At 47.0% G+C, this 23,213-nt stretch overlaps 1 protein-coding gene across 20 annotated transcripts in view; it reads right to left on the bottom strand.

Moving 5' to 3' along the window:
• Positions 1 to 23,213, bottom strand: part of USP6NL (USP6 N-terminal like) — a 275,187-nt gene that overhangs the window by 198,645 nt on the left and 53,329 nt on the right. For 19 of the 20 annotated variants that reach the window (XM_078329245.1, XM_078329259.1, XM_078329261.1 and 16 more), the window contains exons 3-4: positions 17,958 to 18,163; positions 11,471 to 11,599 (exon numbers count right to left, since the gene is read on the bottom strand). The gene's annotated coding sequence lies outside the window, so the exon portion shown is untranslated. Of the gene's footprint in view, positions 1 to 1,014; positions 1,112 to 11,470; positions 11,600 to 17,957; positions 18,164 to 23,213 lie in introns of all 20 variants that reach the window. The other variant, XM_078329248.1, reaches the window with a different exon arrangement.

The raw sequence follows: 23,213 nt of genomic DNA, 5'->3' as shown, positions 1-23,213 counted from the left end.
ATTTCTTCTTCTTAATTAACTTTTTTTTTTTTGTGACAGAGTCTCACTCTGTTGCCTAGGCTGAATTGTCTGGTCTCAAACTCCTGACTCAGGTGATCCGCCCAGTTCGGCCTCCCAAAGTGCTGGGATTACAGGCGTTAGCCACCATGTCTGGCCTAATAAACAATTTTCTTTAAAGTATTACTACATAGTATCTACAGTGGTGTAGTATCACTATATAAAGGATTCCCTAGAAACTCATAGATCCCTGTTCTATTCAGTGTGTTATAAACCACTGTCATGTGGTATTTTTTGGTTATCAAATTGTCTTGAAATTAGCCAGCAGGAGTCCCCATAAGCAGGCTCCTCTGAACTTCTGTTGTTGTTGTCATTGAGACAGTCTCGCTCTGTCACCTGGGCTGGAGTGCACCGTGGAATCTTGGCTCCCTGCAACTTCTGCCTCCTGTGTTCAAGCGATTCTCGTGCCTCAGCCTCCTGAGTAGCTGAAATTATAGGCGTGTGCCACCACACCCAGTTAATTTTAGTAGCGACAGGATTTTGCTGTGTTGGCCAGGCTGGTTTTGAACTCATGGCCTCAAGTGATCTGCCTGTCTCAGTCTCCCAAAGTGCTAGGTTTACAGGTGTGAGCCACTGCACCCAACCTGGCTCCTCTGATCTTTTAACACATCTCCTATCTTCCTGGCTAGCTTCATGGGCTTGTGACCTGTGCAAAGGCACAACAGCCTGCACTTAGGAAAACTTTCTGCTTGGCTTTATGCTCTCCTGTCTCAAAAAAAGGAAAAATATCCCATATCAATCACCTTTTTGAGATGGTGTTTTGCATTTTTGAGGGCATTTCCTTATGATAAATTCATTGAGGTTGGGCACAGTGGCTCATACCTGTAATTTCAGCAATTTGGGAGGCTGAGGCAGGTGGGTCACCTGAGGTTAGGAGTTCAAGACCAGCCTGCCATACAAGGTAAAACCCTGTCTCTACTAAAAATATAAAAATTAGCCAGGTGTGGTGGCGCATACCTGTAAGCCAGATACCCTGGAGGCAGAAGCAGGAGATTTGCTTGAATCCAGGAGGTAGAGGTTGCAGTGAGCTGACAGAGCACCATTGCACTCCAGCCTGGGTGACAAGAACAAAACTCCATCTCAAAAAATAATAATAATGATCATTGAAACTGGACTGCAGAATCAAAAGGAATACAACCCTACTGACACCTTTGCACTTGTTTTGTTAAATACTGCCAAATTCTCCGCCACAGAAGCTGCAGCATTTTGCACTCTTGTCGGAAATTCCTGAAAGCGTTCCTTCAGCTGTGAAAACATTCACACAGAGAAACACCTGTTACAAGTGTCCAAGATTGGAGGGTTTGTGTCTGCGGGTATTGCCTATTTTCAGAGAGCTGGTCTTTTAACCCTTCCCACCATGAGTTTGCTCTGTGTGTGTGTGTCCAATAAGAATGAATGAGAATCCATGCCAGCAAAAAAGACGCCAGGCACAAAGAACAGCAGAACCTTTGTCTGGTGAAGGCTCAGCGTGGTGGCTCATACCTGTAATCCCAGCACGTTGGGAGGCCTAGGCGAGTGGATCACCTGAGGTCAGGAGTTCAAGACTAGCCTAGCCAAAATGGCAAACCCTCATCTCTACTAAAAATTCAAAAATTAGCCAGGTGTTAGTGGTGTACACCCGTAGTCCCAGCTACTCGGGAGGCTGAGGCAGGAGAATTGTTTGAACCCAGGAGGTGGAAGGTACAGTAAGCTGAGATCATGCCACTGCACTCTAGCCTGGGTGACAGAGCAAGACTCTGTCTCAAAAAAAGAGACTAAGATAGTGAATTTTAGTATATTTATATTTTACATAATAAATTTACATAGTATACATATGCATAATATGTTTATGTATATTGTACCACAATAAAAAAGAAAAAAAGGCTAGGCATGGTGCCTCACATCTGTAATTCCAGCCCTTTGGGGGGCCAAGGAAGGTAGAGTGAGCCCAGAGCTCAAGAGCAGCCCAGGCAACATGGCACAACCCCATCACTACAAAGTATATGAAAATTAGCTGGGCCTAGTGGCAGGTGCCTGTAATCCCAGCTACTTGGGAGGCTCAGAGGGGGATCGCTTGAGCCTGAGAGGTGGAGGTTGTGGTGAGCTGAGACCTGCCACTGCAGTCCAGCCTGGGTGACAGAGCAGGACTCTGTCTCAAGATGAAAAAGAAAAACAATTTTGAAATTCCTGTCACACAATGAAGGGATCTCAGCTTGAGTTCAGACTATGACCACGTCCTGTGACAGGGCATATTTAGGCAGGTCTAGAAAACAGTGTGGTGGCCTGAACGAGGTTTATTTGCAAAAGGGCAGAGAACTCATTTTAAAGGAATAAAGATTCGGGTACCGTAAGCCTGATCAAGGAACCAAGTCTTGCTCAGAGGATGAGAGCGATTTTTCGGTTCACATAGGGTCTCCTGTGACACACCCTCAACACCTTTAAAGTCTTCATAGCACTTCCGCAATCACAAGTAAATACATGTGACCCTGTTCACCCACACGCGGAAAACTCCATGAGCAGGGTCGTGACTGTCTGATTCATGGCTTTGTCACAGTACCCAGCTTCATCACCCAGGCAGTAATACCTGCTCATCCAGGATTTGAACGAATGAATGAATTCTGAGGACAGCGTGGTGCATTTCTATCCAGCCCTGTGGAACCATGTCTGGATCTCAGGGTTATGAGACTGTAAATAAAATAACTGCTGCTGTGAATTCTGTGAAACTCTAGGGTGTAGGCAACACCACTTTACAACTTTATCACCTTTAGAGAACATACCAGGGAGATGACAGCTATTCGGGTTTCGCTTTTGAGTCTCAGAACTTCAGAATTCACAGCAGCAGATCCCCTTGGTTGCAGGTCATGGCAAAACATTTCCTGGCTTTTCTTGTCCTTCCACCACCTCGGCCATGCCTAATGCCAGCCATCTCGAAGCTTCGCAACGGCGTTTCTCCATTTTCCTGGAGTCATACTTTGGAGCCGCATTCATCAAATTCACCATATTTAACTTTAGTGGATTGGTGACTGTTAGTCTGTTCTGGAGATATCTTTGCAAGAGGAGAACTTTGCCATTCCACTCACGTATTCCTTTCTTAGCTCGTGGTTCATATTCGTGCCAGTGGCATTTAATTCTTGACTTCACACTTGGTCAGCTGGTTTGCAAAACGAGTGGCATGCATTCAGCAGGCACTGGGGAAGGTTTCTGACCTCTGTTGGGGTAATGACGGCACTCCTGGAGACCTTCATGATGAGCCCCTCACTTCACACACCCTACCCAGATGCGCTCCCAGTGTCTGTGCTTGCGGGCTCTCCTTTCATTTTGTTACAGCATCGGGCTTCAATGTCCATTAGTCTGAAAGCTCTCTCTTATCAAATGACTTGGGCCTCTCTCCATCTCCTGCTGACTTGGTAATACCTTTTTTTTTTTTTTTTAATTTTAAAAAGCCAACTCAATCTACTCCTGCCTCTTACTTTCTCATTTGGGCTGTTTCAAATTTCAGATAATGAAATTATTTCCCTCCTTCTTGACTAAGACTGACACGGAAATACTCATGCCTGGGCCCGGCCTAATGGGCATGGTGTCCAAGCACAGCGCTTCACACAGGGCGGAGCTGCTCCTTCCAAGTTAGACTAGAGGGATGGAGGGAAGCTGGGGCAAGTGGAGGGTGTTTGGGGCCATTGAGATTTGCATGGGAGGAAGTTTCCAGACAGGGAATTTCCAGACTCCTGAATTGGATTTGCCGTGTCTCCTCCAAGGTGTCGCTAATGATCTTTAATACGACTGCAGTGCTATTTTGGCAAAAACACCACATGGTACTTCAGTAACGTATCACTTTGCATTCTTCTCTAGTGCCACATGTTCCTGTTCATCCCATCTGACCCTTGCCCCAACCTGGATCTGTGTGTTTCCAAACACACAAAATCTCCAGGTTTCATTAATTAAAAGGACAGGTGTACTGGTAGACGCTGCGACATGGTGACTCCTGCAAACATTAGACTATGTAAAAGGAAGCAGACACAAAAGACTAAATATTATATTATTCCACTGATATGAAATGTCCAGAATGGACACATCCGTAGAAACAGAAAACAGATTGGTGGTTGCCAGGGGCTGAGGGAGGGGAGGAATGGGAAAGTGCTAATGTGGACAGCATGTTTTTTTGGGGGTGATAAAAATGTTCTAAATTGATTGTGATGATGGTTGCACGATCTTGTGAATACACAAAAAAAACCCACTGAGTTGTGTACTTTATCTCATTTTATTTTATTTTTTTTGAGATGGAGTCTCACTCTGTCTCCCAGGCTGGAGTGCAGTGGCACAATCTTGGCTCACTGCAACCTCTGCCTCACAGGTTCAAGTGATTCTCATGCCTCAGTCTCCCAAGTAGCCGGGATTATAGGCACCTGCCACCACGCCCAGCTAATTTTTTGCGTTTTTAGTAAAGATGGGGTTTCACCATGTTGGCCAGGCTGGTCTCAAACTCCTGACCTCAGGTTATCTGCCTACGTCGGCCTCCCAAAGTGCTAAATTACAGGCGTGAACTACCACACCAGTGGAATTGTGCACTTCAAATGGGTGAATATAGGGTATGTGACTTTTATCTCAAAAAAGGTGTTACATGCAAATACCTCAGACTGAGGGGAAAGAGGGAAAACAAGAAGTTGGTGGGAAGAGGAACCGTAAGACTTGAAGAAAGCAGAGAAAGAGACTTTTTTAAGAAAAAGGGGGGCCGGGCACGGTGGCTCAAGCCTGTAATCCCAGCACTTTGGGAGGCCGAGGCGGGTGGATCACGAGGTCAAGAGATCGAGACCATCCTGGTCAACATGGTGAAACTCCGTCTCTACTAAAAATACAAAAAATTAGCTGGGCATGGTGGCGCATGCCTGTAATCCCAGCTACTCAGGAGGCTGAGGCAGGAGAATTGCCTGAACCCAGGAGGCAGAGGTTGTGGTGAGCTGAGATCCCGCCATTGCACTCCAGCCTGGGCAACAAGAGCAAAGCTCCGTCTCAAAAAAAAAGAAAAAGAAAAAGGGCAAAAAATGTTCTTGTAAAAATAAGGCTTCTCGCCCAATTCCTAAGAAGAGAGCTGTGTCTAAAGTGTGTTCTGGAAATTGCAGGAACCGGCACGAGCAGGGGGAATAAAGGAAAGCCTAGATCAATGCTCAATGCTGCAAAAGTAGAAAATGGACAAAGGGCAGAGCCAGCAACGAAATCAAACACACCAGAGTGAGCCGTCAGACACCAGGAAGCGGAGCAGAGGCAGCAGTGGCCAGGAACAGAGTGGCAGGAAAATCATTTTGAAATAAAAATGAAACAGGACAAGGAAGTCTACTCTCTTTCTCCTGGCCTCTTCTCTTTTTTTCCTCCCCAATACACACAAGCTTCTTCACCCCTCTCTTCTCCTCCATCCTCTCTCTGCCGACTCTCACCTTATTAGAGTCCCTATTCTGGGCCCTGACCCTTCCTGTCCACCAGGGACCACCCAAGCGATCTTCCCGGAAAGCCCGCCTCCCTCGTTCTGATTGACAAGCTCAGAACATCACAGCCTCAGGAACCCACTGCTGACCCGCCGTGACCCTGAGGCTGTCATGTTCCACCAGCAACACCACCCAGAGCCTGTCCAAGCACCACGACAGAAGGCCAGGCAGCCTGAAGACAGGGTGACTCATGTTTGCAGCCAGCAAGAAAGAGCCTTCCAGGGCAAAAGCCTGTCTCTACTAAAAATACCACAAAAAAAAAAAAAAAAAAATCAGCCAGGCATGGTGGTGTGCACCTGTGCTTCCAGCTATTTGGGAGGTTGAGGCAGGAGAATCGCTTGAACCTGGGAGGTGCAGGTTCCAGTGAGCTGAGGTCACTCCACCACACTCTGGGCAACAGAACAAGACTAGGTCTCAAAAAACAAAATGCTGAGTGCGATGGCTCCAACCTGTAATCCCAGCAGTTTGGGAGGCTGAGGGGGGTGGATCACCTGAGGTCAGCAGACCAAGACCAGCTTGGCCAACATGGTGAAACCCCATGTCTACTAAAAAATACAAAGAGATTGCACACTGCACTCCAGCTTGGGTGACAGAGAGAGACTCCAAAAAAAAAAAAAAAAAGAAAGAAAGAAGGAAGGGAGAGAGGGAGTGGGGAGGCAGAGTAGGACAGGGAAGGGGAGGGGAAGGGAAGGAAGGGGAGGGGAGGGGAGGGGAGGGGAAGGGAAGGGAGGGGAAGGGAGGGGAGGGGAGGGGAGGGGAGGGGAGGGGAGGGGAGGGGAGGGGAGGGGAGGGGAGGGGAGGGGAGGGGAAAGCACCTTCACAGTGCTACTAGGAAAAGCTCCTTGGCACAGGCCACTTGGTGACTTGCAAAGACAGATGGTGTCTTGAAGCCTGCTCCTTCTACTTCCTCCCTCCTGCCCACCAACACACAGCTAGCCAGGGCCCGAGACCCTGAGGCAGGAAGTCTGAGCTCCATTTTTCAGCTCTGACATGTGGTCTGGGCAGATCCTGTAAACCCAGGGCCCACTTCCCATCTGTATTCATGCAGCAACTTTTTCTTCTGGGTTGCTCAGCCTGGCAGACATCATGCTCTCAGGTGCTGATTCCATCTTAGGATGCTGAAACTTGAATGGGGAAACCTATGTGTCCTTGTCTCCAGAATCTCCCAGTCACAAAGTGAGTCCTGGGGTCAGATTGGGTGGAGAGCCTATGTCTCAGTCAGTCCCCTGACCCAGGCCTTATCAAAGAGACACAGGGGAATTGTCAGGGTGACACTCACAATGCCTTAGGATGGGCTTGGAGGGAGAACAGGCTACACCAGGTAACATAATTGTCTACTCAGACTTTTTTCCTTTTTTTTGTTTTGAGATGGAGTCTTGCTGTCACCCAGGCTGCAGTGCCATGGCTCTATCCTGGCTCACTGCAACCTCCGCCTCCCGGGTTCAAGCAAGTATCCTGACTCAGCCTCCCAAGTAGCTGGGATCACAGGTGTGTGCCAGCACCACCATGCCTGGCTAACTTGTTTTTGTATTTCTAGTAGAGACAGGAGTTTCCTCATGTTGGCCAGGCTGGTCTCAAACTCCTTACCTCAAGTGATCTCCCACCTTGGCCTCCCGAAGTGCTGGGATTATACACATAAGCCACTATGCCCGGCCCAGACTTTTATTCTTATAAAGGAAGCCTAAATGGTGTAAATACATGATATAAAGGAAGCCTAAATGGTGTAAATACATGATTTTTTAATTTTTTTTTTTTTTTTTTGAGACAGAGTCTCACTATGTCACACAGGCTGGAGTGCAGGGGTACAATTTCAGCTCACTGCAACCGCCACCTCCTGGGTTCAAGCAATTCTCCTGCCTCAGCCTCCCAAGTAGCTGGCACTACAAGGGCACACCGCCATGCCCAGCTAATATTTTTTGTATTTTAGTAGAGATGGGGTTTCACTGAGTTGCCTAGTCTGGTCTCGAACTCCTGAGCTCAGGCAATCTGCCTGCCTTGGCCTCCCAAAGTGGTAGGATTACAGGCCTAAGCCACCACGCCCAGCCATGAATTCACTCTTTTGAAAGAAAACTCTGACATGAAGCAAGGTGCACTGGCCATATAGAGACTTCTGAGAGTCCAGGAGGGCCCAGGGATGGGAAAAGACACTTCACTCTTAATGTTTTATTTGGTTTTGAGTGACAAGTCTCCCAAGCAGAACTGATGACTCAACCCCACTAAACGGTGACTTCACTCCTATTCACTCAGACATGTGCAATGGCAGCTCATTAAGGACTCACAGTGACTGACCTGGCTTTGTAAATATGATTTGTATTTCCAGAACTATCCATCAACTGAGATCCCCTAATGAATCATGCCCATGAAAACTGAAAAATTCAACCTCTGAAAAGATTTTTTAAAAATATTTCAATTGAATCTCACCCCTACTCCACTTGTCTTTCACCATCAAGGGATAAGTACAAGAAATGCATGAAGAAATGGTTTCCTGTAGTAATATACCACCAGGAAGCATTTATTAGGCACCTAGGTTCTGTGCTCATCACTGTGTAAGTAGAACTTCATAGAACTGGTCTCGGTCTCTCTGGCTCTCAAGACTTTGCCTTGTAAGGTAGACAACAGTCACCTGGACAAACAGGTTCAGGACACACTGAGAGCGTATGGGAACTTCAAACATCCCCGTGAGTAGACGCGGAAGCATCTACCTGATCAATGTCAGAGCATTTCAGGAGTGGGGACCCAGGGAAGAACACTCAGGCAGGGGTAGCTGTTGGGTTTCCTAGGGTGCTTGGCCTCAACTGCACTACTCCCCACACCTGTGAGAAGATCCCAAGGTGGAGACTGCACAGGGCTAGGCGGCAGACAGGAGGGAGGAGGTTTAGGGATAGACAGCTGGACTGGAGTGGGAGGAGGCAGAGGGCAGGTGGCAAGGGTGTGGCCAGGAGAGAACAGCAAACAGAGATGGCTCTTCCCCAGGAGACAGAAACTGGACAGCGTGGAGAGCAGCTGCTGTGGGCGGTCCCACCCACGCCAGCAGCCCAAGGGCTTTCTCAAGCCATTCCCCGGTGCTCAGAGACTAAGTAGGTTCTAGAAGACCTGTGGCTGGTGTGAGTGGGTGAGCAGAGGGTCTAGGTAAGGGTGAAAACATTCCAACTGGAAAGCAAGAAGGCAGGGCGGCCTGTCCTGCTCAGAGGGAGGGCTGGCAAATGACAGCATCAAAGGCACAGGAGAACGCGTCCTTAGATCTGGTCTGGGAAGGAGAAGGCCTCGGGACCCCTTGGCATTTCTGCAGATGAACGAAAATCTCACGGAAGGGGACCCGAGTGTTCTAGATTGCTGCTGAGCAGCACGCTGATGTTCCTTTAGAATCCGGACTTGTAAAAAGGATTGGGCCGAGTGGTGAAACCTGATTTACCATCATCCCGCCTCACAAGCAAAAGGGAATTCTGTCATGAAACAGCCATCAAAAAAGCAACAGCTCTTCTTAGATCTGTAAGAAAAGTCAGGTCACAGGGCTAACCGCTGCCCTGAAACTGGAGAGAATTGCAACTGACCATTGCAGAAGCCCAGGAACAGAAGCAGGAAAACCCAACTGTGACTGTGGACTGCTGGAGCTTCCACAGGGACAAGCCTAAGGGTTCAAGCACTGGGGACCCCATGCTAGGGGAATCCTCACGCTTTTGTGAGTTTAGTTCCTAGAGCTTGGCCAGGTTCTCACAGTGAACATTAGAGAACATTTCCTCATGCTTCCAGCAGGGAGAGGGGGAAAAGAATCATTCTGAAACACACCAGAGCATTTCCTTCTTCTTTCTTCCTCCTCCTCCTCTTCTTCTTCTCTTCTCTCTTTTCTCTTCTTCTGGTCTCTTCTCTCTCCTTTTTCTTTTCTATTCTCTTTGCTGCTTCTCCTTCTCCCTTTTCTTTTCTCTTCTTCTCCTTTTCTTCTCTTCCCTCCTCCTCTCCTCCTCATTCTTCTCCTCTTCCTCTTCCTCTTCCTCTCCTTCACAAGGTCTTGCTATGTTGCCCAGGCTAGAATGCAGTGGCATCATCATAGCTCACTACAGCCTCGACATCCTGGGCTCAAGCAGTCCTCCCACCTCAGCCTCCCAAGTAGGTGGGACCACAGGCATGCACTTCCAAGCCCCGCTAATTTTTTAACTTTTTAAAAGAGATGAGGTCTGATTATGTTGCCCTAGCTGGTCTCAAACTCCAGGCCTCAAGTGATCCTCCTGCCTGGGCACCCAAAATGACAGGATTATAGGTATGAGCCACCATACCTGGTTAATGACCAGTTTTCTTCCTTAACAACTACAAGCTTTCCAAACCATTTTAGATAAGGGGCAGGCCCCCCAGTTCCACTGCAGTCTAGACCCCCACAAAGAGGCATCAGGTCTAAATGAAACATGCCCTCGGCCTGGGGAGCAGGACACTGGTTTCGTGTTTCTTGGCCCCATGAGAATTTACCCCCGGTGAGACACCCAGGGAAAAAGCACCTTTTAGGAGGGGGCTGGTCCTAGAAGCATTTCCGTTCCAACCCCCTCACACAACACACATATTGCTGTAATTATGCATGCACATATTGGCTAAAATAAAAAGCAGGCAATCTTAGTGAGAAATAAAAGATAGAGGGGATGTTTTTTGCAAGCCGACATAGATTTCAGAATATCATGGCAATTCACACAGGAGAAAATACAAATGGGGAATGAAGTTGTTCAATCCCACTCATTCCTGTGGAAATTCAAATCATAGTAGACAGTGGGATCGTATCTTTGTGCAAAACAGAGTGGTAAACATTTCAAGATCGTTCATACCCAAGGTAGAGAGAGGTGTTCTCTCCTCTGGACTGTTGGTCTATGCTTATACCACTTGTTTTGCATGGCGATCGGGCACTCTCCATCTTGATTAAACGTCCATGCCCTTCAAGCAGCAATTCACTGCCAGGTATCTGTCCTGGTTTCCATATGCCTAGAGAAGTACTCAGGTGTGTGCACAAACCAGCAAAAAATGTTCATTACAACAACGTTTAAAACAGAAACAATTTACTTAGCCATCATTAGGGAGAAGGCAGTAAAATAAAGAATGGAGATTTATATGGAAAAGACCATTAGGGAAAGACTTTTTTTTTTTTTAGACGGAGTTTCGCTCTTGTTACCCAGGCTGGAGGGCAATGGTGCCATCTCGGCTCACCGCAACCTCCACCTCCTGGGTTCAGGTGATTCTCTTGCCTCAGCCTCCTGAGAAGCTGGGATTACAGGCACGCGCCACCATGCCCAGCTAATTTTTTGTATTTTTAGTAGAGACGGGGTTTCACCATGTTGACCAAGATGGTCTCGATCTCTTCACCTCATGATCCACCCGCCTCGGCCTCCCAAAGTGCTGGGATTACAGGCTTGAGCCACCGCGCCCGGCCTTTTTTTTTTTTGAGACGGAGCCTCAATCTGTTGCCAGGCTGGAGTGCAGTGGCACAACCTCGGCTCACTACAACCTCCGACTCCCTGGTTTAATGGATTCTCCTGCCTCGGCCCCCCGAGTAGCTGGGATTACAGGCCTGTGCCACGACACCCAGCTAATCTTTGTTAATAGAGACCGGGTTTCACCATGTTGGACACGATAGTCTTGATTTCCTGACCTCGTGATCCACCTGCCTCGTCCTCCCAAAGTGCTGAGATTACAGGTGTGAGCTGCCGCACCAGCCGGGAAAGACATACTGTTAACTGAAAGCTATAAGTTGTGAACACCACAGAAAGCACGACATTATGTAAATACAGAAAACTATATACATCCCTATATAAATATGGTCATGCAAAGGCAGACAAGAAAATCTGGACAGATTATACCAAACTGAAAATAGCAATTAGGAGGAAGTACGCTGCTAACTGGGGAAGTGTCTAAGTCCATTTACGCTGGTACGGCAAAATACCACAGACTGGGTAATTTATAAATAATCGAAATTTATTTCTCACCATTGTGGAGGCTGCCAAGTCCAAGGTCACGGTGCTAGCAGGTTTAGTATGGTGAGGGCTTGGTCTCTGCTTCCAAGATGGCGCCTTGAACACTGTGTCTCCTGGAGGGGACAAACGCTGTGTCCTCACCTGGAAGAAGGGATGGAAAAGGGAATGAATCCACTCCTTCACACCCTTTTATAAGGACTGTAAATGAACAAATCACCTCCTGAAGGCCCTATTTTTTTTTTTTTTTTTTGAGACAGAGTCTTGCTCTGTCACTCAGGCTGGAGTGCAACGGCAGAGTGATCTCTGCTCACTGCAGCCTCCACCTCCTGGGTTCAAGTGATTCTCCTGCCTCAGCCTCCTGAGTAGCTGGGACTATAGATGCCTGCCACTATGCCCGGCTAATTTTTGTATTCTTAGTAGAAATGGGGTTTCACCAAGTTGGCCAGGCTGATCTCAAACTCCTGAGCTTGTGATCCGCCCATCTCGGCCTCCCAAAGTGCTGGGATTACCAGCGTGAGCCACCACACCTGGCCATCATCTCCAAATTGGAAGCTGTGAGTTAAAAAAAAAATCCCCTCCCATAGCCAGGTGCAGTGGCTTATGCTTGGGCGACAGAGCGAGACTCTGTCTCAAAAAAAAAAAAAAAAAAAAAAAGAGTCTCTGCAACCTCTTAGGCCCCATCTTTTTTTTTTTTTTTTTTGCCAATCAGTTTGAGCTTATGAGGTTAGCCTTGAACTGATGACCTCGCCTTCGCGAGCGCCATGACCTCCGGTGGGAGCCACTTTGGACCCCGGCCCCATCTTTTAATATTATCACATTGGTTAGTAACTTTCTACATAAGACATGAGCACAGTGGCTCACACCCATAATCTCAGCACTTTGGGAGGCTGAGGCAGGAGGACTGCTGAGCCCAGGAGTTTGAGACCAGCCTGGGCAACACAGGGAGATCCTGTCTCTACAAAAAAAAATTTAAAACTTAGGCACCATGTGGTGCATACCTGTGGTCCCAGCTACTTGGGAGGCTAAGGTGGGAGGATCACTTGAGCCCAGGAGTTCAAGGCTGTAGAGAGCCATGACTGAGCCACTACATAAGAACCTCAGAGGACAGTTTCAGACCACAGCAAGAATCAAGGAAGATTTCTGTCTTTACCTGCATTGAATTTTTTTTTACAATCAGAGTATATTCATGTGTTAAACATTCAATTAAAAATGAATTTTAAAAGAATGGGGAAAAGGAACAAGAACATCTGTCCTCGTGAACCAGAGAAATAAACAGACAGCACCAACTGAAGGATTGTAAGTGGAAAAGGATGGAACTTCTTCCCAAAGAATAGGCCAGTCCTCTCCCGACTCCACTTCCAGACTGTTTGACCCTTGGGTCTACTAGCTGGAGGGTCCAGCCGTCTACCTGGAAACAGCGTAACATCCACTAACACCATCCAGACCTTCTCAGAATGAGGAATTCACAAGCCCAGGGTCAAGGATTCTGGGAACAAAGTGGCCAGGAACCTCACTGGAACATGACCAACTGTATTTCAAAAGCTCAATGCCAGATCCTTTATCTGGGGAGTTTCATTATGCAAAGAACACAAAGCACTCTATTGCAGCACAGCTCAACCTTGGTGGGTCCATGGTGTCTGTGGTTTTAAAAGAGGGACTCTGGAACTGTTTGAATGTATTGAATTGGCTTCTGAACAAGTCATCCAGGAGAGATTTTGTGAATACAGCCTCTCCCGGGCCTAGAATTGACACACGTAGAAAGTAACACTGGGTCAGGCTGAAAAAAGCAAACAAACAAAAAACCAGAAGACTAGGGAAAGGAAGAAAGCTGTAAATAAGAAGTAACAACATGTCAGGCTAAGAATCATTTTCCTCAGTAGCTTCACCTTCACATTTCGCTCTTTACCTTTTTCCTTTTCCAAATGAGAGGTTAAAATGGTGAAGCCCTTCACCCTCAGAGGAGGTTTGGCATAAAATATCGATCACAGAAGCTTTTGTTTTCTCTAGAGAGGAACAAAACAATATTTTTTCCGTCTCTATCGGCTAACGTGAATGTTTAAAAACTATTTTGCAGCCAGGTGCAGTGGCTCATGCCAGTAATCCCAGCACTTTGGGAGGCCAAGGCAGGTGGATCATGAGGTCAGGAGTTCAAGACCAGCCTGGCCAACATGGTAAAACCCTGTTTCTACTAAAAATACAAAAATTAACTGGGCATGGTGGCGCACACCTGTGATCCCAGCTACTCGGGAGGCTGAGGCAGGAGAATCGCTTGAACTGGGACCCGGGAGGTGGAGGTTGCTGCAGTGCAGCCTCAGCTGAGTGAGACTCCATCTCTAGAAAAAAATAAACAAAACCAACCAAAAAAAAAACTATTTTCCTTGGCCAAGCTCAGTGGCTATGGCCAGGTGTGGTGGCTCCTGTCGGTAATCCCAGTATTTTGGGAGGCCAAGGTGGGAAGATTGCTTGAGCTCAGGCACTCAAGACCAGCCGAGGCAATATAGTGAGACCTCATCTCTGCAAAAAATAAACAAAATCCGCCAGCACCGTGGCGCATGCCTGTGTTCTGAGCTACTCAGGAGGCTGAGGTAGGAGGATCCCTTGAGCCCAGGAGGTCGAGGCTACAGTGAGCTGAGATTGTGCCATTGCACTCTAGCCTGGGTGACGAGGAGAGACCCTATCTCAAAAAACGACAACCAATGAAACCTCTTTTGCTGGCAAAAGTCACAGTGATAGGCGTCCTAAGCCGGAGAGCATCCCATTCCCTTTGTTAATAATTTAACGAATAGTGAGTTTGTGCAAAGGCTCATATTCAAGGACCTAGAATGCTTAAAATACTATTATAGTTTTGATTCTATTGAAATTATAATAAGAAAGTATGATCTGATGTTGACTCCGAGGACCTGTAACAATTGGAAAAATGCTTTCTGTTTACTGAATGTACCTACTGTGACCCACCATTTGTAGATTCTTGGTAAATGAAATTAAAAACCAATTAAAATTCAGTGGTTGGAGTTGCTGAATCACATACACGTATGTATATACACACATATGTATATGTATATGTATATGTATATGTATATGTATATGTATATGTATATGTATATGTATATGTATATGTATGGTGATAACTACTACATATTTTTGTATGCTTGAAACTTTTCATGATAAAAAATTAGAAAAAAATGTGTTGCTTCTTCCAAAATCTGTTTCAGATGACCTTTTATGATCACCTTGTTCAGACCTTCCCTGGCCTCTGGCTACAGCTTGCCAGCAGCCATCTCTGACTTTCTGGCTCCACTTTGCAGTCCAGCCTATATTTAGCTCTTCTAACACAAAGCTTTTATCTTGCCACTCCCTGTCAAGTCTCTTCGCGGCTCACCACAAAGAGCCGGCACACCTCTGCCCAGCCTTCCCAGTTCTCAGTCTCCCGCCCCTCCCTCCCACTTCATCCTCGTTCTCCAGGACCCATGGGTTGGGCTTTTCACCGACATTTGCTATGTGCCTCTGCCGCTGGGTACCCTACCAGGGCTATTCATCCCTGTGGCCTTCAGTTGTCTAAATTTGACCTGCTCATGTTTCATCCAGAGTCTCACTTCCTCCATTCATTCCCTGATTTCAGCATCTGAAGTCCAGACCGCAATCATCCAAACTCCCGCCACTTGGATGCAAATGGCGTCTGTCACACACCAGGCACTGTTCTAGGCACTTAAGATACCTCAGTGAATAAGACAGATAAACCTTCGCAGAACTTACACTCTACTGTGGATGAGAGCACACATAACTCATATCCAAAATAAATAAGTGTATTATATAGAAGCAGACCTCGGAGGTACTGCAGTTCTAGGCGACTGCGATAAAGCCAGTATCACGATAAGGCAAGCGGCTCAGTTGTTTTGGTTTACCAGTGCACGTAGGAATTACGCTGACGCTTTACTATAGTCTATTAAGTGTGCAATAGTATTATGTCTGAAAAACAATGTAAATGCTATCTTAATTTTTTTAATATCTTATGGCTAAAAAATGCTAACCGTCACCTAAGGCTTCAGCAACTCTTTCTGCTGGTGGAGGGCTGTGCCTGGAGGTTGGCTACTGACTGATCACTGATTTCTCCATAATCGGCAGTAAGGTTGCTTTGTCTTCTAATCATTCATGGGTTCACTGGAGTAGCGCTTTTAATTTCCTCCAACAACTTTCTTTTTTTTTTTTCGGAGACGGAGTCTTACTCTGTCGCCCAGGCCAGAGTGCAGTTGTTCAACCTCAGTTCACTGCAGCCTCTGCCTCCTGGATTCAAGTGATTTTCCTGCCTCAGCCTCCTGAGTAGCTGGGACTATAGGCACGTGCCACCATGCCCAGCTAATTTTTGTATTTTTAGTAGAGATGGGTTTTCACTATGTTGACCAGGCTGATCTCAAACTCCTGGCCTCAAGTGATCTGCCCACCGCAGCCTCCCAAAGTGCTGGGTTTACAGGCATGAGCCATCGTACCCAACCCCAAGAACTTTTTTTCATTCATAACTTGGCTAACTGGTTCAAGAGGCCTAGCTTGCAGCTATCTTGGCTTTGGACATGCCTTCCTCACTATGCTTCATCATGTCTAGCTTGCGATTTAAAGTGAGAGATGTGCAATGCCCTTCCTTTCACGTGAATACTTAGAGGCCGTCCCACGTACTAAGTGGCCTGATTCAATATTGCTATATCTTAAGAAGACGGAGGTGTAAGGAGAGGGAGACAGACAGGGAGCAGCTGTCAGGGGAACAGTCAGAACACACACGACATTCATCCGTTAAGTTCCCCGTTTTATGGGCACAATTCTTGGTACCCCAAAACAATTACGATAGGAACTGCAAAGACCATAGATCACCATTACAGATATAATAATAATGAAAACGCTTAAAATACTGTGACAATTCTCAAAATGGGACACAGGGACACAAAGTGAGCAAATATCTCTTGGAAAAATGGCACCAATAGGCTTCCTCCATGCAGGACTGCCACCTTCAATTTGTAAAAAGTACAATATCTGCAAAGCACAATAAAGGAATGCACAATAAAACGAGGTGTGCCTGGCCTGGAGCCGTGGCTCACGCCTGTAATCCCAGCACTTTGGGAGGGCAAGGCAGGTAGATTATGAGGTCAGGAGTTTGAGAGCAGCCTGACCAATGTGGTGAAGCCCCATCTCTACTAAAAAATACAAAAATTAGCTGGGTGTGGTGGCACGCACCTGTTATCCCAGCTACTCAGTAGTCTGAGGCAGGAGAGTGGCTGGAACCTAGGAGGCAGAGAATGCAGTGAGCCAAGATCACACCATTGCACTCTAGCCTGGGCGACAGAGCAAGACTCTGTCTCAAAAAACACCACACACACACACAAAATGCAAGGTGTGCCTGTGTGCCTGTAGTATGTGGGAAGATGATAAGTCTATAAAAGAAGAAACAGTTGGGAAGGTCAAAGAGGACTTGCAAACGCAGAGCAGAAAACGTTTCGGGGTGGGGATTGCAATTTTTTTTTTCTTTGAGACAAGAGCCTCACGCTGTCACCCACTCTGGAGTGCAGTGGTGCAGTGTCGGCTCACTGCAGCCTCTGCCTCCCAGGTTCAAGCAATTCTCCTGTCTCCATCTCCCGAGTAGCTGGGAGCCACCGCCCCTGGCCAATTTTTGTATTTTTAGTAGAGACAGGGTTTCACCATGTTGGTCAGACTGGCCTCAAGTGATCCACCCGCCTCAGCCTCCCAAAGTGCTGGGATCACAGGTGTGAGCCACCGCACCTGGGCGGACTGCAATTTTAAATAGCATAATCAGGGAGGCTTCAAGGAGGAGGTAACATTTGAGGAAAGGCTTGAAGAAGGTAAGGAGTACACACTGAAGATATCTGGGAACAGTGCTCCCCCAGACATCTGGGCAGCCAGGCACAGGGACCCTAAGCAGAAAAGGGTCCTGTGAGTGTTTCACGTTTTCTTTACAATTTGTCAGTGTGAACACTTGATACTCACTGTCAATGTGAACACTTCATATTCACACTAGAAAACAGCCTGTTTCCTACCTGGCTTCCCTCCCTCCCTGGCTTCCTTCTTTCCCTCCCTCCCTCCCTCCCTCCCTCCTTCCCTCCTTCCCTCCCTTCCTTCCTTCCTTCCTTCCAACACTCCCCACTTCAATGGATGAGTTTCCCAGTTCCCACGGCTATCTCCTGCAGCTCACATGACAAGTATCCACTAAACATTCATTTATTAGGGAACAGACAGACAATAGTGTGCTTCTGTAGCTCTCTAGCATCTACCACACCTCAGATCTCAAGACCCACAAGACACATTTGTCAACAAATTGATGGCCTCCTATGTGGCCCTGTGCTGAGGCCGTATGTGTGTATGCTGAGGCTACAGGGAGGAATGAAGCCTCCTATTTTGGGGCCCTTTTCTGCAGTTAAGTTCATCTGTTGTCTTTTGTAATATTGTAAACAGAACTTCCTACACGATAGGTGAATGAAAGAAATATCCCATTCCAAACCTCTGATGGAGACCAGCCAAGTCAGCGTATGGGAGGAAGAAGGAAGGTAAGAGCTGGCAGAGGTAGAAGGAGGCAACTTCAAGGTCTCTTAGAGCAATGATGTGGTCAGCCTGTGGGAAACTCAGTGGCCGTGAATTCAGCTTCATTTTGCCCCGAGTTCGGGGGTTGCTCAGAGCTGGAGAACAACCTGCTTCCTATGAAAGTCTCTGCAAAGGGAAAACAGAGAGGTGTATCAGAGAACCACAATTCACACATTTTAACCTAAAAACCCAGCTATAAATCATGTTTATCTCCATATGGAAGCCATTACGGAAAGTGGGAGACAAGTAGACATGAAGAAACGAAATTAGGATTTCATCTGCCCTGATTCTTAGTCATTTATTACCATCCAGCTGGGCACACATTTTAAAAACCACCACAAGCAAGATTACCAAACCGGAAACACCTTGTCGCCTTAATTAGATTGAATTTGATCTGAGCTGTGATAGCGCAATAGTGATTTTTTTTTTTTTAACTGGGAGGAAAAGATGAGAAACATCTTTTTCTTCAGGATTGACAGTTCTTAACAGAGATTATGGCAGGCAGGCGGTTGACTTCGTTTCTTACCCTGACAGTTCTATCTTCTGCAGAACATAATCACTTCGGTGTCATTTCAGCCACAAGCCCAGGGATCTAGTCACTCATTCGTTTCCCCATTTGATAGAGGCAGAAGACAGCCAAATGCCCAGGCAAATAGTGAAGGGTCCCCAGAGAACCCCATCCTGCCAGGTCATTTACACAGGGGGCTTATCTAAATGTGCCCACAGTGAAAAATTCCATCTCTTCACACCTGCACAGTAAGGGAATAAACCAATGTGGAGTGGCTCAGACTAAGGGCCCACCTGCCCACTGGAAGAATGAGCCCACTAGGAATTCCCCTTAAGCAGGAGAGGAGGCCAGGTGCAGTGGCTCACACCTGTAATCCCAGCACTTTGGGAGGCCAAGGCAGGTGGATCACAAGATCAGGAGTTCAAGCCCAGCCTGACCAAAATGGTGAAACCCTATCTCTACTAAAAATATAAAAATTAGGCGGGTGCAGTGGTGGGTGCCTATAATCCCAGCTACTTGGGAGGCTGAGGCGGAAGAATTGCTTGAATCCAGGAGGCAGAGGTTGCAGTGAGCCGAGATCATACCACTGTACTCCAGCCTGGGTGATGGAGCAAGACTGTGTCTCAAAAAAAAAAAGTGGGGGTCAGGGGAGGAGCCTGGCCTTGTATTCAATTTGTGATGTGGAAGCCTGAAAGCAGGACCCCTCCTTTAATTGAGAGCTTTCCTTTTGCTTAACAAATTCCACCCCCCTCACCATTCAATGTGTCTGCGTGCTGGTTTTTTCCTGGTTATGACACAAGACCCCAGATTGAGCTGAACTAAGGAGCAAAAATCCTTGCATTCACACCACTGTGCTGTGTGCTGAGGCTACAGGGAGGAACAAGACAGTCAAGGCTTCCGCCTTCAAGAAGCTTAGAGTCTGGAAAGGGACACAGGCATTAAAAAAGTAATTTCAGGCCAGACATGGTAGCTCACACCTGTAATCCCAGCATTTTGGGAGGCTGAGGCAGGATCACCTGAGGCCAAGAGTTAAAGACCAACCTGGCCAACATGGCGAAACCCTGTCCCTACTAAAAATACAAAAATCAGCCAGGCGTGGTGGCGGGTGCCTATAATTTCAGCTACTTGGGAGGCTGAGGCAGGAGAACCACCTGAACCCAGGAGATGGAGGTTGCAGTGAGCCGAGACGCACTACTGCCCTCCAGCCTGGGTGACAGAGCAAGATTCTGTCTCAAAAAAAAAAAAAGTTAATCTCATGCAAAAACACCCTTGCAGACACACCAGAAATCATGTTTGATCAAATATCCAGGCCCAGTCAAGTTGACCTGAAAAATTAACCATCACACAGGTGGTGAGGAGTGAGGTTAGAAAGTGCAACGTGGGCAGATATACAGCAGGCAATGCTGAGTGTTTACGTTTTTATCAGAGCAATAGGTAGCCAGCACAGGGCTTTGAGACAAGGCAAGAAATGCTCCACTTAGTATTGGGAAAAGATTGTTTTGATTATTGGTCAGGAAGAGACAGGTATGGACAAATTCAAGGAACACTGTACAGAAGAAGTGACATTTAGGTTAGGTCTTAAAGATGGAGAAGAATTTAGTTACTTGGAGAGAGTACGGGAATTCTAAATAAGAGAAACGCCATTAGCAAAGGAAGAAAGATGGACGTCAAGGATACTCAATGATTAAATCGTCTTGAATGATAGGAATAGGGAATGTCTGGGAGAAGGAATCAACAACAAGCGTAGCAAGGTGGCTGGGGGAGAATCACAGAGGGCCTTGAGTAGGAGGATAAGGAACCCATGACTTCATTCTAACGAACTTGCTGGTTTCTTTGAGCAGGTGATTGACATATCAAGTCTCTTTCAGGAAGATGACTGAAATGGTTTGGATCTGTGTCCCCACTCAAATCTCTTACCGAAAAGTATCCCCAGTGCTGGAGGTGGGGCCTGGTGGGAGGTAACTGGATCATGAGGGTGGATTTCTCATGAAATCTAGTGCCACCCCCTTGGGGATTGTCTTGTTGATAGTGAGTTTTTGTGAGATCTGGTTGTTTAAAAGTGTGTGGTGCCTCCTGCCTCACTCTTCTCCTCCTGTTCTGGCCATGTGAAGTGCCGGCTCTCCCTTTTCCTCCCACCATGACTGGAAGCTTCCTGAGGCCTCACCAGAAGCAGATGCTGCCATGATTCGTGTACAGCCTGCAGAACCGTGAGCCAATTAAACCTCTCTTCTTATACATTACCCAGTCTCAGGTATTTCTTTACAGCAGTGCGAGAACAGACTAATACCGTGCTGACTAATACTGCGGATGGTAGTGTGTTGGCCACTGGAGAGAATGCTGATACAGCAGAGAGCACTTGGGAAGAAACCGTTAAACACTGAAAGGGGAAGAGGTGGTGGAGATACAGTGGAGAAAAGAGATACCATAGACTTATCTGAGGTCAAATCAACAGAACTCAGCAACCGATCAGACGTGGAGAGTCACTGATAGGGCAGAAGCAGGGAAATAATACTCCACAGTTCTAGCCTGAGTGAGTAAGGGCAGAGCCATGTTCTGGACCTTGCTGGGGAATTCAGGAAGAAGAGGGAAATCTGGGTTCATTTCTGAGAGGGGTGGGAAGGAGAGACGACTCGAAGCAGGACAGGAAGATAAGCTATTTCGAGTTAGACATGCTGCTGGAGGTGCTATTGTGCATCCAGGTAAGGCGTCCACCAGTTACTTAAGAGCTGTGGGTCTGGAACCCAGGAGAGACGTTGGGGCTGGAAATGCAGGCTTGTATGTCATAATTATAATGCTGTACTCAGTCTTTTGGATTTCAAAATTTAGTAAAATTCTCAAAGGAGAAAAGAGGCAATTTGCATGAATGACTTTTTGGTTTGTGAATTACCACCATCTACTTTCACAAAGAACTGGACAGTGTCATTCCAAAAAGGTATAAAAGGTACTCCTTTAAAGAGAACAAATTTAGTCTTATAGAAAACTTTCTCCATCATCAGTATTTTTTTCATTTTGCTGCAAACCTGTGAAATTTGTGTCCCACAGACAGTTTGGGTTGCATTTGGCCACCATGGGTTTGAGACATGCGGAAACAAAACTGTGAGTTCTTTTTTTTGTTTGTTTGCTTGTTTTTGTGGAGAGAGGAAGAAGTCTCACTCTATCACCAGGCTGGAGTGCAGTGGCGTGATCTCAGCTCACTGCAACCTCCACCTCCCAGGTTCAAGGGATCCTCCTGCCTCACCTTCCCAAATAGCTGGGATTACAGGTGTGTGCCACCACGCCCAGCTATTTTTTATATTTTTAGTAGAGATGGGTTTTCACCATGTTGGCCAAGATGGTCTTGATCTCTTGACCTCATGATCTGGCCACCTTGGTCTCCCAAATTGCTGGGATTACAGGTGTCAGCCACCACACCTGGCCAGAGTTCTTTTGTTTGTTTGTTTGTTTTTAGAGACAGAATCTCACTCTGTTGCCCAAGCTAGAGTGCAGCAGCACAATCATGGCTCACTGCAGCCTCAAACTCCTGGGCTCAAGGGATCCTTCTGCCTCAGCTTCCTGAGTAGCTGGGACCAGAGGTGTGCACCACCACGCCTGGCTAATTTTTTTTATTTTTTGCAGAGACAAGGACTTACCATGTTACCCAGGCTGGTCTCAAACTCGTGGCCTCAAGCAATGCTCTTGCCTTGGCCTCCCAAAGTGCTGGATTACAGGCATGAGCCACAAAGCCCTGCCAACCATAAGGTCTGATGAGACACCTTGTAAGGGCATTTAGAGTTCACAGGGGAGATGGGCACATGAAGAAAATGGAACCTCAGGAAGTCAACACCTAGCAGAGGAGATGGGCACAGAGGCGGAAGCAGTGGCAGGAGATCAGTGAAGAGCAAAAAACAGGCATGAGAAGGATCCTTCTCCCTTTTAATCACACTCTGATAGAAACTGGCACTCATATCCCTGCATTGGTAGAGAGGAGATTTTGATCAGGGTGGCAAAGATAAAGCCACAAGACCCGAATCACCAGGAGGAGATTCATGCAAAAGCCACAGATTAAGAAGAGTCAGGGCCAGGTGCGGTGGCTCACACCAGTTATCCCAACTGTTTGGGAGGCCAAGGCAGGAGGATCACCTGAGACCAGGAGTTTGAGACCAGCCTGACCAACATGATGAAACCCTGTCTCTACTAAAAATACAAAAATTAGCAAGGTGTGCTGGCACATGCCTGTAGTCCCAGCTACTTGGGAGGCTGAGACAGGAGAATTGCTTGAACCCAGGAGGCGGGATTGCAGGGAGCCGAGATTGCACCACTGCAGTCCAGCCTGGGTGACAGAGCGAGACTCTGTCTCAAAAAAAAAAATGAAAAAAGAAGAGTCGGCAAACTGCAGGCCCTGAGCCAGATCCATCCTGTCTGCTGCCCGCTTTTGTGCAACACATGAGCTGAGAATGTTTTTATATTTTAAAATGGTTTAAAAAATCAAAAGAAGAACTCTATTTCATGACATGTGAAAATTATTTGAAATTTAAATTTCAACACCCAGAAATAGTTTCACTTGAGCGCAGTCACCCTCAGCTGTTCACATACTGTCTGTGGCTGTTTTCAGGCTGCAGGACAGAGTTGAGTCAGCGTGAAAGAGAATGCGTGGTCCAGACCGTCTAAAATGTATCCTGGCTGGGCGCC

The sequence above is a fragment of the Callithrix jacchus genome, chromosome 7 (genome assembly GCF_049354715.1).
Source record: "Callithrix jacchus isolate 240 chromosome 7, calJac240_pri, whole genome shotgun sequence".
NCBI lineage: Eukaryota > Metazoa > Chordata > Mammalia > Primates > Cebidae > Callithrix > Callithrix jacchus.
This window is presented reverse-complemented; position numbering and strand designations above follow the sequence as displayed.